At 35.1% G+C, this 15385-nt stretch overlaps 1 pseudogene; it reads left to right on the top strand.

Annotated features, from left to right (window-relative positions):
• The first annotated feature begins 4756 nt into the window (after positions 1-4756).
• LOC100344037 (eukaryotic translation initiation factor 2A-like) lies at positions 4757-5944 on the top strand (annotated as a pseudogene).
• The last annotated feature ends 9441 nt before the right edge of the window (positions 5945-15385 follow it).

The raw sequence follows: 15385 nt of genomic DNA, 5'->3' as shown, positions 1-15385 counted from the left end.
CGAGGCTCTTGTCATGAGCTGCCAAGCCTATGGAAGCCTCGAGTTCACAAACTCCAACCTTATTTAGACAAGGCCATAGTCAAAGTGGAAGTTCTCTCCTAACTTCAGAGAAATGTACTGCCTTCTTTGATGGCCCGTTCTTTCCGCTGGGATCTCACTCACAGAGATCTTTCATTCAGGTCATTTGTTTTTTTGACACAGTGTGTTGGTTTTCCATGCCTGTGAAATTCTCATGGGCTTTTTAGCCAGATTCGAATGCCTTAAGGGATGATTCTGAGGCCAGAGTGCTCTTTAGGGCATTTGCCATTCTATGAGTCTACTGTGTATCCTGCTTCCCATGTAGGATATTTCTCTCCTTTTTAATTCTATCAATTATTTGCAGACATTGGTCTTATTTATGTAATCCCTTTGACACTTAAACCTATCTTTCTGATTAATTATGAACTTATACTGATCACTTTAACAAGTAAGATGGCATTGTTACATGCTACCTTGATTGGTATTGAATTGGAAACCCCTAGCACATTTTTAGCTATACCATTAAGGGGTAAGTCTGAGTGAGCATGTGCCAAACTATACATCTCTTCCCTCTCTTATTCTCATTCTTATATTTAACAGGGATCACTTTTCAGTTAAATTTAAATGAGTCAGATAATTGTGTGTTAATTAAAGAGTTCAACCCAGCCATCCCACTCCTTGGAATTTACCCAAAGGAAATTAAATTGGCAAATAAAAGAGCTGTCTAAACCTCAATGTTTATTGCAGGTCAAGTCACAATAGCTAAGACATGGAATCAACTTAAATGCCCATTAACAAAAGACTGGATAAAGAAATTATGGGATATGTACTCTACAGAACACTATACACAGTAAAAAAAAAATGAAATCTGGTCATTTGCAACAAAATGGAGGAATCTGGAAAACATCATGCTGAGTGAAATGAGCCAGTCCAAAATGGACAAGTATCATATGTTCTCCCTGATCGGTGACAACTAACTGAGCACCTAAAAGGAAACCTGTTAAAGTGAAAAGGACACTAAGAGAAAGAATGTCTCAATCAACCCTTGTACTAACTGTCGAGGGGCAACTTACAATTTTATTCCTTTTAGTATCTTTTGTTCTATTTAATACCATTTGTTGAACTCTTTAATTAACACACAATTATTCTGAATCGTTTAACAGTGATTTTAAAGGAACACCAGCAACAAGAAAATCCATAAAATTAATAAAAACTTAAAAACATCCTTGAAGGAGTAAAAGAAAAAGCTGGTGTCAGATGGATCTGGGATGTCCTGAAGATAACAATTTCTTAGGTTACTTACAAAATTTTGAGAGAACTAACAACACAATACAAAGCCAACAAATATGACCACATGTTCACAGTACTAGCATTGGTACACACTATGATTAGATAATATAATTGCACAACAGTTATAAATTCAAAGTAGAGGTTGAAAAATTTTCCCTACTAGGGTACAAATATGTTGTGATGACAATGACCAAAACTGTTTTTATAGGAGCGATACTAAAATAAGGACATATAAGATCATTTCTTAAAAAATAGTCCATTGAAGTCTCGTTAAAATGAAAAATAAAGGGAAAATGAATAGAAATAAGACAAAAATTCTGAAATTACCAGATAAGCATTCATGGAAACATATTTGTATCTAAACCCTTGAAAATTAAAATTAAAATTTTATAGTTCTATGAAATTCCAGAAAAGCTAAAAAAATCTTCTGTGAACTCAAAAAGATTGTGTCAAGATAGCCTGAGAATGTGGGGCATGAAACAGTTGCAAAGAGAATTCAAATAATTTCCATCATGTTGCTGTCATAAGAAAAAGTCACCCAAGTAGGATATTTATGATATAAACAGATCACACTAGTGAATAAAGATAATAATTAAAACAATGCATATTTTATCATATGAATTACAATTTGATGATTGTAATTATAATATAGGATAAAGAATAGAGTTATCAGTAGACATAAAGGGATTTGGTGAACAATAATCCAGTAAATATTTTTACCATGAGAAAAATTTTAAAATCGAGGAAGGTAAATCAAGGAATATTTTGGTGCCTTAATTCTTTATTCATTCACTCATTGGTCAACTTTTGGCTTATTTCCATTGTTTCCACTAGAAGTAAAAAGTAAATGTTCTTGTGCGTAGATCTCTATTCACAATCTTGATAATTTTAATTTCTTTCTTTTTCTAAAAGTTTATTTATGTTATACAAGTTCCATGTGTTTCATATATACTTATTTAAAAATACAGTGATACTTCTCACCTTAAACTTTCTCTTGCCCATGTCTCACCCTTCTTCCTCCTCCCTCTCCCATTTCCACTGTTATTTTCTACAAAGATCTACTTTCAGTTTAATTAGTGTTTGTAAAGTTAGCCCTAAATTAAGAGTGTTCTACAAATAGTATAAGAAAAATTGAAAAGAAAATATAAAGAAGTTTCATCAAATTGAAGAAACCACAATGAAAAAGTTAACCAGAACCTGTTGAAGTGAAATGGACACTATGAGAAACAGTGACTTGATCAGCCCTTGTCCTGACTGTTGATGTACAATTTAATACTTTATCCCTTTTAGTATTTTGTTTTGTACTATTGGTTGAACTCTGTAACTAACACACAATTATTCTTAGGTGTTTAAATTTTAACTGAAAAGTGATCCCTGTTAAATATAAGAGTAGGAATAAGAGAGGGAGGAGATGTACAATTTGGGACATGCTCAATCGGACTTGCCCCAAATGGTGGAGTTAGAAAAGTGCCAGGGGATTCCAATACAATCCCATCAAGGTGGCATGTACCAGTGCCATCTCACTAGTCCAAGTGTAATTTCAGCTCACAATTGATAACACTGATAGGCCTAAGAGTCAAAAGGATCACACAAACAAGGCTAGTGTCTGCTAATACTAACTGATAGAATCAAAAAGAGAGAGAACAATCCAACATGGGAAGCGGGATACACAGCAGCCTCATTGAATGCAGATGTCCTAAACAGCACTCTGGCCTCAGAATCAGCCCTTAAGGCATTCAAATCTGGCTGAAGAGCCCATGAGAGTATTTTAGGCATGGAAAACCAAGACACCCTGGAAAAACAAAAAAGAATACCTAAATGGAAGAGCTCTGCGAGTGAGATCCCAGTGGAAAGAATGGGGCCATCAAAGAAGGAGGTACTTTTCTCTGAAGGGAGGAGAGAACTCCACTTTGACTAGGACCCTGTCTGAATAAGATCAAAGTCGGTGAACTCAAAAGGCTTCCATAGCCTTGGCAACTCATGACTAGAGCCTAGGGAGATTACTGACGCCATAAACAAGAGTGTGAAATTGTTAAATCAACAACAGGAGTCACTGTGCACTTACTCCTCATGTAGGATCTGTCCTTAATGTGTTGTCCAATGTGAAGTAATGCTATAACTAGTACTGAAACAGTATTTTACACTTTGTGTTTCTGTGTGGGTGCAAACTGATGAAGTCTTTACTTAATATATACTAAATCGATCTTCTGTATATAAAGATAATTGAAAATGAATCTTGATGTGAATGGAATGGGAGAGGGAGTGGGAGACGGGAGGGGTGTGAGTGGGAGGGAAGTTATGGGGGGAAGCCATTGTAATCCATAAAGTGTACTTTGGAAATTTATATTACTAAATAAAAGTTAAAAAAAAGTTAACGAGGATGAGCTACAGTTTTCTACTAGGATCAGCATACACTACATCATGATGTACATATGTCATAGAAATAAAACATAAAGATGAAGAGTAATGTGCATGTTAGGATATAACCCATATTCTGATTACTGGACATGACAGCAATAATGTAGGAGCAATAACAGCATAACAAGCATATACAACAGAATTGGGTCAACCAACATGTATTAAATTTGCATTAAACTTGAGAAATAAATCAACAATAGTAAGTAATGAAAATATAGGGACACAATGGTGGCATCTATGCTGATTTTGACAGGGAATCTGGGAAAAATTGCAAAGTCTACACTTTTAGTAAGGATGGGACCTTGTTTGCCTGGTGCAGTGGAGAAAAATAAACAATATCAGTGTAATTAACAAGGGACAGCTGCACTCCTTTGACCTCCCAAAGTTTGCCTTGAATTCTCGCTAAAAAACACTGTTCTAGCAACATGGCAAACTTACACTAATTCTAAAGATGGTGTAGCTGGGACACTCAATCTTCAACTTTATGACTTGAAAACTGAGACATGTCTGAATTCTTTCATCCAGAAAAAAATGCAAAATTGGTGTCTATCCTGGTCAGAAGATGAAAGCATTTGTGCCTGAAATTTTTTTTTTGACAGGCAGAGTGGACAGTGAGAGAGAGAGACAGAGAGAAAGTTCTTCCTTTGCTGTTGCTTCACCCCCCAATGGCCGCTGCGGCTAATCTGAAGCCAGGAGCCAGGTGCTTCTCTGGTCTCCCATGCAGGTGCAGGGCCCAAGGACTTAGGCCATCCTCCACTGCACTCCCGGGCCACAGCAGAGAGCTGGACAGGAAAAGGAACAACTGGGACAGAAGCTGTTGCCCCGACCGGGACTAGAATGCGGGGTGCCGGTGCCGCAGGTGGAGGATTAGCTTATTGAGCCATGGTGCCAGCCTGTGCCTGAAATGTTAACCATGAAGTTCACTTCTTTGAAAAGAACAATTTCAACATAATTGCAAATAAATTACATTTGCAGAAAATTAATGATTTGGTGTTATCACCTGGACCCCAGCCATACAAGGTGGCTGTCTATGTTCCAGGAAGCAAAGGTGCACCTTCGTATGTTAGATTGTATCAGTACCCCAACTTTGGTGGACCTCATGCAGCTTTAGCCAATAAAAGTTTCTTTAAGGCTGATAAGGTTACAATGCTATGGAATAAAAAAGCTACTGCGGTCTTGGTAATAGCTAGTAGAGACATTGATAAGACAGGAGCTTCCTATTATGGGGAATAGATGTTGCATTACATTGCAACAAATGGAGAAAGTGCCATAGTGCAACTACCAAAAGGTGGCCCTATTTATGACATAGTTTGGAATTATAGTTCTTCTGAATTTTGTGCTGTTTATGGTTTTAAGCCTGCCAAAGCAACACTTTTCAACTTGAAATGTGATCCTGTGTTTGACTTTGGAACTGGTCCTCAGAATGCAGGCTACTACAGCCCTCAAGGACATATATTATTACTAGCTGGATTGGGAAATCTGAGAGGACAAATGGAAGTATGGGATGTTAAAAACCACAAGGTCATTTCTAAACCAGTGGCTTCTGATTCTACATATTTTGCTGCATGCCTAGATGGTGAGCATATTTTACCAGCCACATGTGCTCCCAGGTTACGTGTTAATAATGGGTATGAGATTTGGCATTATGCTGGCTCTGTATTGCACAAGTATGATGTGCCCTCAAGTGGAGACCTATGGCTGGTTTCATGGCAGCCATTTTTGGATGGAATATTTCCAGCAAAAGCAGTAACTTACCAAGCAGTTCCAAGTGAAGGAACCTAAAGTTGCAACTGTGTATAGACCCCCTGCTTTAAGAAACAAGCCAGTCACCAATTCCAAGCTGCATGAATAGGAGCCACCTCAGAATATGAAACCAAAATCAGGAAATGATAAGCACCCATCAAAAACAACCCTTAAAAATCAAAGGAAGCACGAAGCTAAGAACGCTGCAAAGTAGGAAGCAAGAAGTGACAAAAGTCCAGATTTGCCCTCTACTCCTGTGCCACAAAACACACCATGAAACATTACCTCTCGGTCAACTTCTGGAGACCCTGAGGTAGACAAAAAAATCTAGGACCTAAAGTAGAAACTGAAAGCAATTGAACAACTGAAAGGACAAGCAGCAAGTGGAAAACAGCTAGAAAAAAGTCCGTTGGACAACATTCAAAAAGAGACAGCCCTTCTTCAGGAGCTGGAAGATGTGGAATTGGGTGTTTAAGGAGTCATCGAAGGCAACCTGCTCACCAGAAGTCACTGTGAACACCTCTTGCGTTACTGGTAGTGTACATGGAGCACCTGTGAGCCCACATTTAATGTGGCTCTACTGTGTTAATCATTCATGCAAGATTCCACACACACTAGAAATTATTTAATAATGTGTATTAAATTGACTTACATTCTGCATCCTGTATCAAAGATACATGAATTTTTCAGCGAAGCTTAGTGACTGAAAGACAAATTTTTATATTAGGGAACAGCATTTATCATATAAATGAATAAAGACATTATAAATTTAAAAAAAGAAAGGAAAATATGCCATTTATCAAAAAACACCCTTAAATGAAAGATACTTGCGTCTACAGCTGCACTTTAAAAATGATCAACAATCAAAGATTTATTTACAATAACAAAATCCACCATTGTTAAAAGTATATCATCTAGAAAAGGAAAATAAGAATATGACCCAAAAGTGCTTCTGAGGAACTATATACATAAAAGTGGCCAACAAAATTAACAACATTTTAGTATATTTATGATCTTCCAATATAAAATCCAAGCAACATATGCATAGGTTTAGGTCTAGGATTGGCATTCATTAGACTGCTAATCATTTACACAGGTGATAAGAATACATTCAAAGACAAAACAAGATACACAAAGAAGTGTATTGGTTAAAATATAAATTATACTTTCAATATTGTGAGTAGAAATTCAATTGATAGTTACATTAACAATGTGACAAGCACATTTAAGAGATTTTTGTGAATAATAGCCCATGCTTACATATATATAGTTTATTTTTATATATTTCTATATAGAGCAACATTTTAAAATGCATATATATAAAATTTATTATCTTGTTTTTTTTTTTTGTTTTTTTTTTTTTTTTTTTTTACAGGCAGAGTGGACAGTGAGAGAGAGACAGAGAGAAAGGTCTTCCTTTGCCGTTGGTTCACCCTCCAATGGGCGCTACGGCCAGTGCAGCAGTCGGCGCACCATGCCGATCTGAAGCCAGGAGCCAGGTGCTTCTCCTGGTCTCCCATGTGGGTGCAGGGCCCAAGCACCTGGGCCATCCTGCACTGCCTTCCTGGGCCACAGCAGAGAGCCGGACTGGAAGAGGAGCAACCGGGACAGAATCCGGCACTCCCACTGGGACTAGAACGGGGGGTGCTGGCGCCCCAGGCAGAGGATTAGCCTATTGAGCCATGGCACCAGCCAATTTATTATCTAAAAAGCACAGTTTAGATTTTCATAATTATCTAGTCATTATACTGGTCATTACAAGAATGGGGAGCAAGGCACCAGCTGTAGCTGATAGTTTGTTTCTCCCTCTCTACCAACCTCTAAAATTAGATAAACATATATAATTCTGAGATCAAAACCACATCAAGATCCTGCCACTTACTCACATAATTGTCATGAAATGTGCCAATATCTAAAAACATAATGGAATATTTGAATAATCAAAAACTGAATAATCAAACAATGATTTAGAGTTCTATAAAAATCTGCAAGTTATATATGTATACACATATATATAAACTTTTATATATATAGTTAATTATTATGTATTATGTATAGTTAATTTTTTTCATGTATATGTATATATTACCTTGAGAAGAGAGAATGATTATGCTTGGCTAAGATGGCTCTGAGACACGGTATACCTGAAAGTTTCCAGGACAACTTATAAGAATGTTGGGTGTGATGGTGATCTCAATAAAAATTTAAATCATGGCCACAGGTTCACAGGGCTGGGATTAGCCTAGACTAGAATATTTGTGAAAAAGACTGAGTTCAATAAATTTAAAGATAAAAAAATTTACCTAAATTTCCAAAAAAATGGTTAATTTCATGTTCCATGAACGTATGTAAGGCTAAAAATGAACTCTCCAGCTAATGAGACTAATGGAACAACCCTAGATTGTTCTCTGGTACTGTGAACATAAAATTTGTTTAGAGAACTTCCAGAAATTGGAGAGTTGATAGCCTAACAATGATAAAGAAAATCATGGTACCCTGAAGTTTCCTGCACTAGAACTGGCACAAATTAGATTATTTGACTATGTACTCAGGCTATAGTAAACAAATTCAAATAAAATATGAAAAATAGAGAAATGGGACAATTTTATATATGTCGTATATTGACTATTGGGTGTACCCATGGCAAATTTAGTAGAAGCAGAAATAAGGCCACAAGAAGATGTAACAGATATAGATAAAAACAGCCCTAAATACACATTTAAGCTACAGAAAATTTGTATTCTCTTAAATCAAGGAAATTGTATGCCATTGAATTCAACAATCTTAGAGCTAAGATAACAGTGTCTCAACTTAATGCATGGAAAATTTAAGGTGAATGGCCAATTTTGAGTCCCTAAAAATAAACATACTACAAAAACACATGTGTACTTCAAAGTGAAACAATGTAATGTCCAAAAGTGATTTTATAGAACATGAAGATGGAGGTTGCTAATACAACCTGAAAATTTTTGAATAAATTCATAGCATTACTATGTAAATGCCCTAAAGAATGACCATACATTGTCAGTGCTAAGGTTAGATTTCATGTGGATAGTGATATATACAGGTTAAAGTAGTAAAATGAAAGTCAAAATAAAACATATAAATCTGATGCATATGGAAAGGGAAAAGCTTACTTTACCTTAAGTAACAATGACTAATTTAGTGTCAGCCATAATTAAAGAACAACTATGTGGATAGGTATTTCTATAAAAGAGTCTAGAATAAACTGGAAAATTGTAGTATTTCAGGAACATGTATTTTGGAAATTTTCCAAAATCAGAAAATAATTTACATGCTGGCGCCGTGGTTCACTAGGCTAATTCTCCAGCTACGGCACTGGCACACCGGATTCTAGCCCTGGTTGGGGCACTGGATTCTGTCCCGGTTGCTCCTCTTCCTGTCCAGCTCTCTGCTGTGGCCTGGGAAGGCAGTGGAGGATGGCCCAAGTGCTTGGGCCCTGCACCCGCATGGGAGACCAGGAGAAGCACCTGGCTCCTGACTTTGGATTGGCGCACCGCGCTGGCTGCAACGTGCTGGCTGTAGTGGTCATTTGAGGGGTGAACCAATAGAAAAAGGAAGACCTTTCCCTCTGTTTCTCTCTCTCTCTCACTAACTCTGCCTGTCAAAAACAATAATAATAATAATAATAATAAAAATTTACAGCTCCAGTAACATCCAGAAAGATGTAGTATCCCATGCTCATGACCATCATGGTACTGGCCCTGTCACATGCTGAAATCCTGTACTCATGATAGTTTCTAGACAACTTCCAGCATTTAATTTGAGTTTATAACCACAGAATCATAAACCAAACCCTGGCACCCATTGTTTCCCTGTGTTAGCATTCTCATAAATCAGGTTATTAATTGCACATTCATGTGGCAGTGGTAAATTCTAAGACAAAATAATGATATATACACTCTATATAAAAGTTAATTTTGATTATATGCTGTACAAATCAGTAATTTTGTAGAAACAGATTCATGATCACATAGAGATGGCATAGAGGAATACAAAACTTAGAATTACATAGATTAATAAAAATGTCAGGAATTTAATTAGAAAAGAGGATGTTAATATATTAATTTTAGCAAGCATACAAGTACCTTGACCCAATAATTGTTTATGGTCAAATTTTGATTTTGAGTACTAAAAAATAACAAATTGTAAAGAGAATACATTAACTTGAACATTTGAACAAGTCTGCTGTAGTGACACAATTTTGCAAATCATGTACATGGAAGGAGTGAGACAACTTAGAGAAATGTGAGCCAGTTGATGACTTCAAAAAGAGAATCTGGACTAGAATTGAGCAAATGCTTTCAGGGCTATGATTGACATGTATTTTGATATTGAGTAGTACGGAATAATTTTGTGGAAGTAGTAGGGAATAGTGTTGTATTAGTGACAAAACAGTACACAGGAATATTGTGAAAAAGAAATATATATATATATATATGTGTGTATATATATACATAAAACAGCTATGAAAAAATAAATTTAACAGAACTTAAAAATATTTCAAGTATCTTAACATAATATATTTGAAACCTCACACTGATATAAATAAATTACTTTGTAAAAATGGGAGAGGGAAGAGATGTATAATTTGGGACATGCTCAGGCTGACTTGCCCCAAGTGGTGGAGTTGGAAGCATACCAGGGGATTCCAATTCAATCCCATTGAGGTGGCATGTACCAATGCCATCTCACTGTTCCAGGTGATCAGTTTCAGTTCACAGTTGGTCATGGTGAAGGGACTGGGAGTCAAAGGGAGCACATAGACAAGTCTAGTACCTGCTAACGCTAACTGATGGAGTAAATAAAGGGGAGAGTGATCCAACATGGGAAGTGAGAATCTCAGCAGACTCATAGAATTGCAGATGTCCTAAATAGCACTCTGGCCTCAGAATCAGCCCTAAAGGCATTCGGAGCTGGCTGAAAAGCTCATGAGAGTATTTCAGGCATGGAAAGCCAAGACACTCTGGCAAAAGATCTCTGCGAGTGAGATCCCAGTGGAAAGAACAGGCCATCAAAGAAGGAGGTACCTTTCTCTGAAGGGAGGAGAGAACCTCCACTTTGACTATGACCTTGTCTAAACAAGATAAGAATCGGAGAACTCAGAGGGCTTCCATAGCCTTGGAAACTCATGACTGGAGCATAGGGAGATTACTGATGCCATAGACAGGAGTGTCAATTGGTAAAGTCAACAACAGGAGTCACTGTGCACTTACTCCTCATGTAGGATCTCTATCCTTAATGTGCAGTACATTGAGATTTAATGCTATAACGAGTACTCAAACAATATATTTTACTTTGTGTTTCTATGTGGGTGCAAACTGTTGAAATCCTTACTTAATGCATACTAAACTGATCCTCTGTAAAAAAAAAAAAAAAAAAAAAAAGAAATTATCAATTCCCAACTTGACTCTCACTGGGATTAAACATGACAATAGGTCTGCTCTGATTTCATCATCATTTTAAAAAATCATCTATTATTTTTCACTTTATGTTTCTGTGTGGGAGCAAACTGTTGAAATCCATACTTAATGTATACTAAGCTGATCTTCTGTATATTAAGATAATCGAAAATGAATCTTGATGTGAATGGAAGGGGAGAGGGAGTGGGAAAGGGGAGGGTTGTGGGTGGGAGGGACGGTATGGGGGGAAAGCCATTGTAATCCATAAGTCGTACTTTGGAAATTTATATGCATTAAATAAAAGTTAAAAAAAAATAAAAAATGAAAGTAAAAAAAAATATATTTTAATAAAAAAAAAAAATTTCCAAAATCAAGTGAAAGTGTGTAGTTCCAAAAGAGTCCATGAAATATAACAAAATATCTGACCTGCAAAGGAGAATGATGACACTCATGCAAAATGATTCTATGCAATGTTGTGCATGAACAATGTATAAAACTGGAAAAAATTATGTTAAGTTGATTACATTACAAAGATAAAGTAAACCAAGTTTACAGCAGATATCTTGTTCTAACATTGACATGAGGTACACTATTAATGAAAAAAAACTAAGGCAATAGTAATGAATTCAGAAACAGAAATGAAGTAATGTTATTGATGATATAAACAGATGATTGTGATCAACTGAAGTGTAATTTTAAAAATAAATTACCCATATATGGCATGACATATTACCTTTTGATTACTGTGAGTAGAAACTTGTAATTGGTTTTTATTTATAGTTTTTTAATCATACATTGGGTAAATTTTTTAAAAAACTCCTAAAATTATATTTACAAAAGAGTACACAATTACAGGAATATAAATCCATGTCAATTCTTTTTTTTAAAGATTTATTTTATTTATTTGAAAGACAGAGTTACACAGAGAGGTAGAAAACAGAGACAGAGAGAGGTCTTCCATCTGCTGGTTCACTTTCTGGAACTTAATCTAGAAATGTTTATTGCACTCAGGGATATGATGTTAAATTAAGTATACCATTGTATATAATTCAGTAATTTCAATTATTAAATTTATAGGAAAAATATGGGCATAGAGAACTACATTTTGGACAATTTAAGAAATCTAAGATAGTTTAATTTTTAGTTCTTTAAATATTCACAAGAGTAAATATAAATTTCCTGGCAATGAGTATGATGACACAAGGGCTAGAAGATTCTGAAGAGCTATGAACATAATAACTACCAGGAAACCATCCAAAATATAAACAGAGTTGATGATCTCAAAATGAAAAGTGAAAACATCATGTTTTCTCTGATGTGTAGTGGCTAATATACAGACTACAAAACAAGTTTATTATAAATGAGAGAAACTGTCATGTTTAGATTTGATTATTATTTATAGTGCTTGTCTATACTCCTGGGAACACTTTTGACTTGCTGAACTCTTCATTTAATGTTGCATTAAGCTTATGAGTATAAAGTAAATAAAAATGTTATCACAAAAATTAGAAAAGAAAGGAAGAGGGAAGAAGATAAATATCACTATATCCTTAGAATTGTACCTTTGAATTACATGAAATCTGATCTCTTTGCATTAATAAAAATAAATTATTAAAAACATATAATCCATTTTTGGAGTGTGACCGGTTATTTTCTTCTGTTCTGTGACTTGCCTGTTTCTTTCTCAAGAAAATATTTTTATCATATTGTGCTCAACATTAGATGATATGTAAAATGCAACCAAGAAAGGGATATCAAAGAACTGTGCTTTCTCTTTGAACCAGACTGTATTTAGCTATTTTCCCATGCCATTAGCCAGGAGCTGGATCGGAAGTACAGCAGCTAGGACAGGAATCAGTCATCATTTTGGATGCTGTCATCATGGGCAGAAGATTTACCTGCTCTGCCACAATGCTGGCACCTCATGCACTCTTATTTGTATGTGGGCTTTTATGAATTGTGTTCACATAAGTTTCCTTTTTCATTCATTTGTCTTATTGTTGAGTTATAAACATAAATAGCTAGTACTTTTTATGTAATCAACAGTACTAAAATTCCAACAATGTGCCTTATCACTCTCACTCTTCTCATTAGTAAAAATAAAATTTCAGCAATGATAACCCATGAAATCATACAGTAAAGGAAGACCAGAGACTGTTCCCAAACAATAAATTCATTCCAGATGTCATATTAGTTTGCTGTATCTGGTACTCTAAATGCATAGACCATATGTTAGGCCATGAAGCAAGTCTCAGCAAATTCAAAAGTTGAAACAATATCGTGCATCAACTCAAATGACAAATGGAATAAAGCTGGAATTCAACAAATCAGGAATCTCTACATCATATGGAAACACATGGAGACTGAACAACATACTTTTGAATTAACAGTGGGTCATAAAAGGAATCAATACAGCATATCAAAGTTTATGGGATGCAGCAAAAGCAACGTTAAGAGTGAAGTTTATAGCAATCAGTGCCTACATGAAGAAACTGGAAAGGTACCAAATAAATGAGCTATCAGTGCATCTCAATGACCTAGAAAAACAACAACAAATAAAACCTAAAATTAATAAGAGAAATTATTAAAATTACAGGAGAAATAAACAAAAATGAAACCAGAAAAACAATACAAAAAACCTATGAAAAGAAGAGCTGTTTTTTGAAATAGAAGCAAAATAGACCCACCATTGGAGCAATTAACCAAAAAAAGAGGGAGAATACCAAATCAATAAAATCAGAGAAGAGAAAGGATATGTAACAAAAGACACCATAGAAATAAGACTTATCAGGAATTATTACAAAGTTTCGACGAAACTATAGATTCAAAGAATGAAGTAGGTCATTGCATTCCAATAACAGGATGCAAAAAATTCACCATGAGAAGGCAGATAATAATTAAACTGCATAAACCCAGAAATAAAAGATAAATCTTAAAAGCACAGTAAAAGAAAAAGATGATTTTTTTTTAACGAAGGAGCAAATTGAAGGTTAAGGATACATTGTTGGGGTGCATACAATTTACACGACTCTGAGAAACATCCTTCAAGTATTGAATGAAAATAGAGTTCATGTAGTATTTTTTCATATGGGCAAAATATCTTTCAAAATCCAAAATAAAAAAGGATTTTCATGTTACAAGTATTTTATGATTGAGATTAGCATGCACATATGAGAATTTGGTGTAAAATATCCCATTACATTTAAAAAGAATATTAAAATATTTCTAATCTCTTTAGCAACTTTAGATTATAATTGTAAAGGAATTATGCAAATATCTAAAGGTATACGCACTTCAGAAAATTTATAAAATCAGACGTTAGCTTACATTTGCTAAATTTTATAAAATGCAAAAGTAAAGGAATTTGGTGAAAAATAATTATAAATACAGAAACAGAAGTAGAATACAATGAATATAAAATGCATTCCACTTACTAGAAAAACTCTGAGAACATATATCTAGAGTGACATTTTGGGAAATTTCAGTGAATAATAACTTTATCGTTATAAAAATTAAGAAAGTTTAAAAATTTATGACTTTAAAGTGTATAAGATTAAACTTAACCTAACAGAGTTCAGAAAGACTGTACATTAATGTTGCCAGCAAAACTTACAAAATATTGAGCGATCTGATGACCTCACAGTAAAAAAAAAAAAAAAATCAAGCAAGAATGTCACAGAGCAAAGAATGACTTAAATGAGGATACTACAGACACACATACCAGGGGGCGGTGCTGTGGCACAACAGGTTAAGGCCCTGGCCTGCAGTGCTGGATTCCTATAATGGTACCAGTTCATGTCCTGGCTGCTCTACTCCCAATGTATCTTAATGTGCCTGGGAAAGGCAGTGGAGGATGGCCCAAATCCTTGGGTTCCAGCACCTTTTATGAGAACCAGAAGAAGCTCCTGGCTCCTGGCTTTGGATCGACTCAGCTCCGGCCATTGCAGCCATTTGGTGACTGAACCAGTGGATGAAAGACATATGTATTATATCTATTTCTCTCTCTCTCTTTCTCTCTCTCTGTCTGTCTGTCTTGACCTCTCTCTGTAACTCAAATAAATGATTCTTTAAACAAAAAACCCACATATATCAATAACTTCAATCACAAAAGCAGAAAGGAGCTCACAATATAAAATAGATTGCTAATGCTGTAAGTAAAAGTAAATAACTTAGTAGGAGTAACAATAAAATCACTAGAAGATATAAGGGAGTTTGGTGAAAAAGAATACATTTCAATCAGGTTTAAAATTATTTGTAAAAAGTGTCTTACATCATGAAGGAATCATTCTACTTACAGTATATTATAAGAAAGTTGCCAGTGTTTAGAAATGCATAATGGAAAAAAAATAAAAAAGAAATAACAATTAAATAAAGAAAAAATAAAGAAAAAAGAAAAAGCAACAACAAAAAAAATGAAATGCATAATGGAAAATTTCACACATCAATGGCAAAATTCCAGAAAGTTAAAACTGATATGTGGAATCGAGTACACC

Source organism: Oryctolagus cuniculus, chromosome 20 (assembly GCF_051225735.1).
Source record: "Oryctolagus cuniculus isolate XC-2025 breed Fujian yellow rabbit chromosome 20, ASM5122573v1, whole genome shotgun sequence".
NCBI classification, from domain to species: domain Eukaryota; kingdom Metazoa; phylum Chordata; class Mammalia; order Lagomorpha; family Leporidae; genus Oryctolagus; species Oryctolagus cuniculus.
This window is presented reverse-complemented; position numbering and strand designations above follow the sequence as displayed.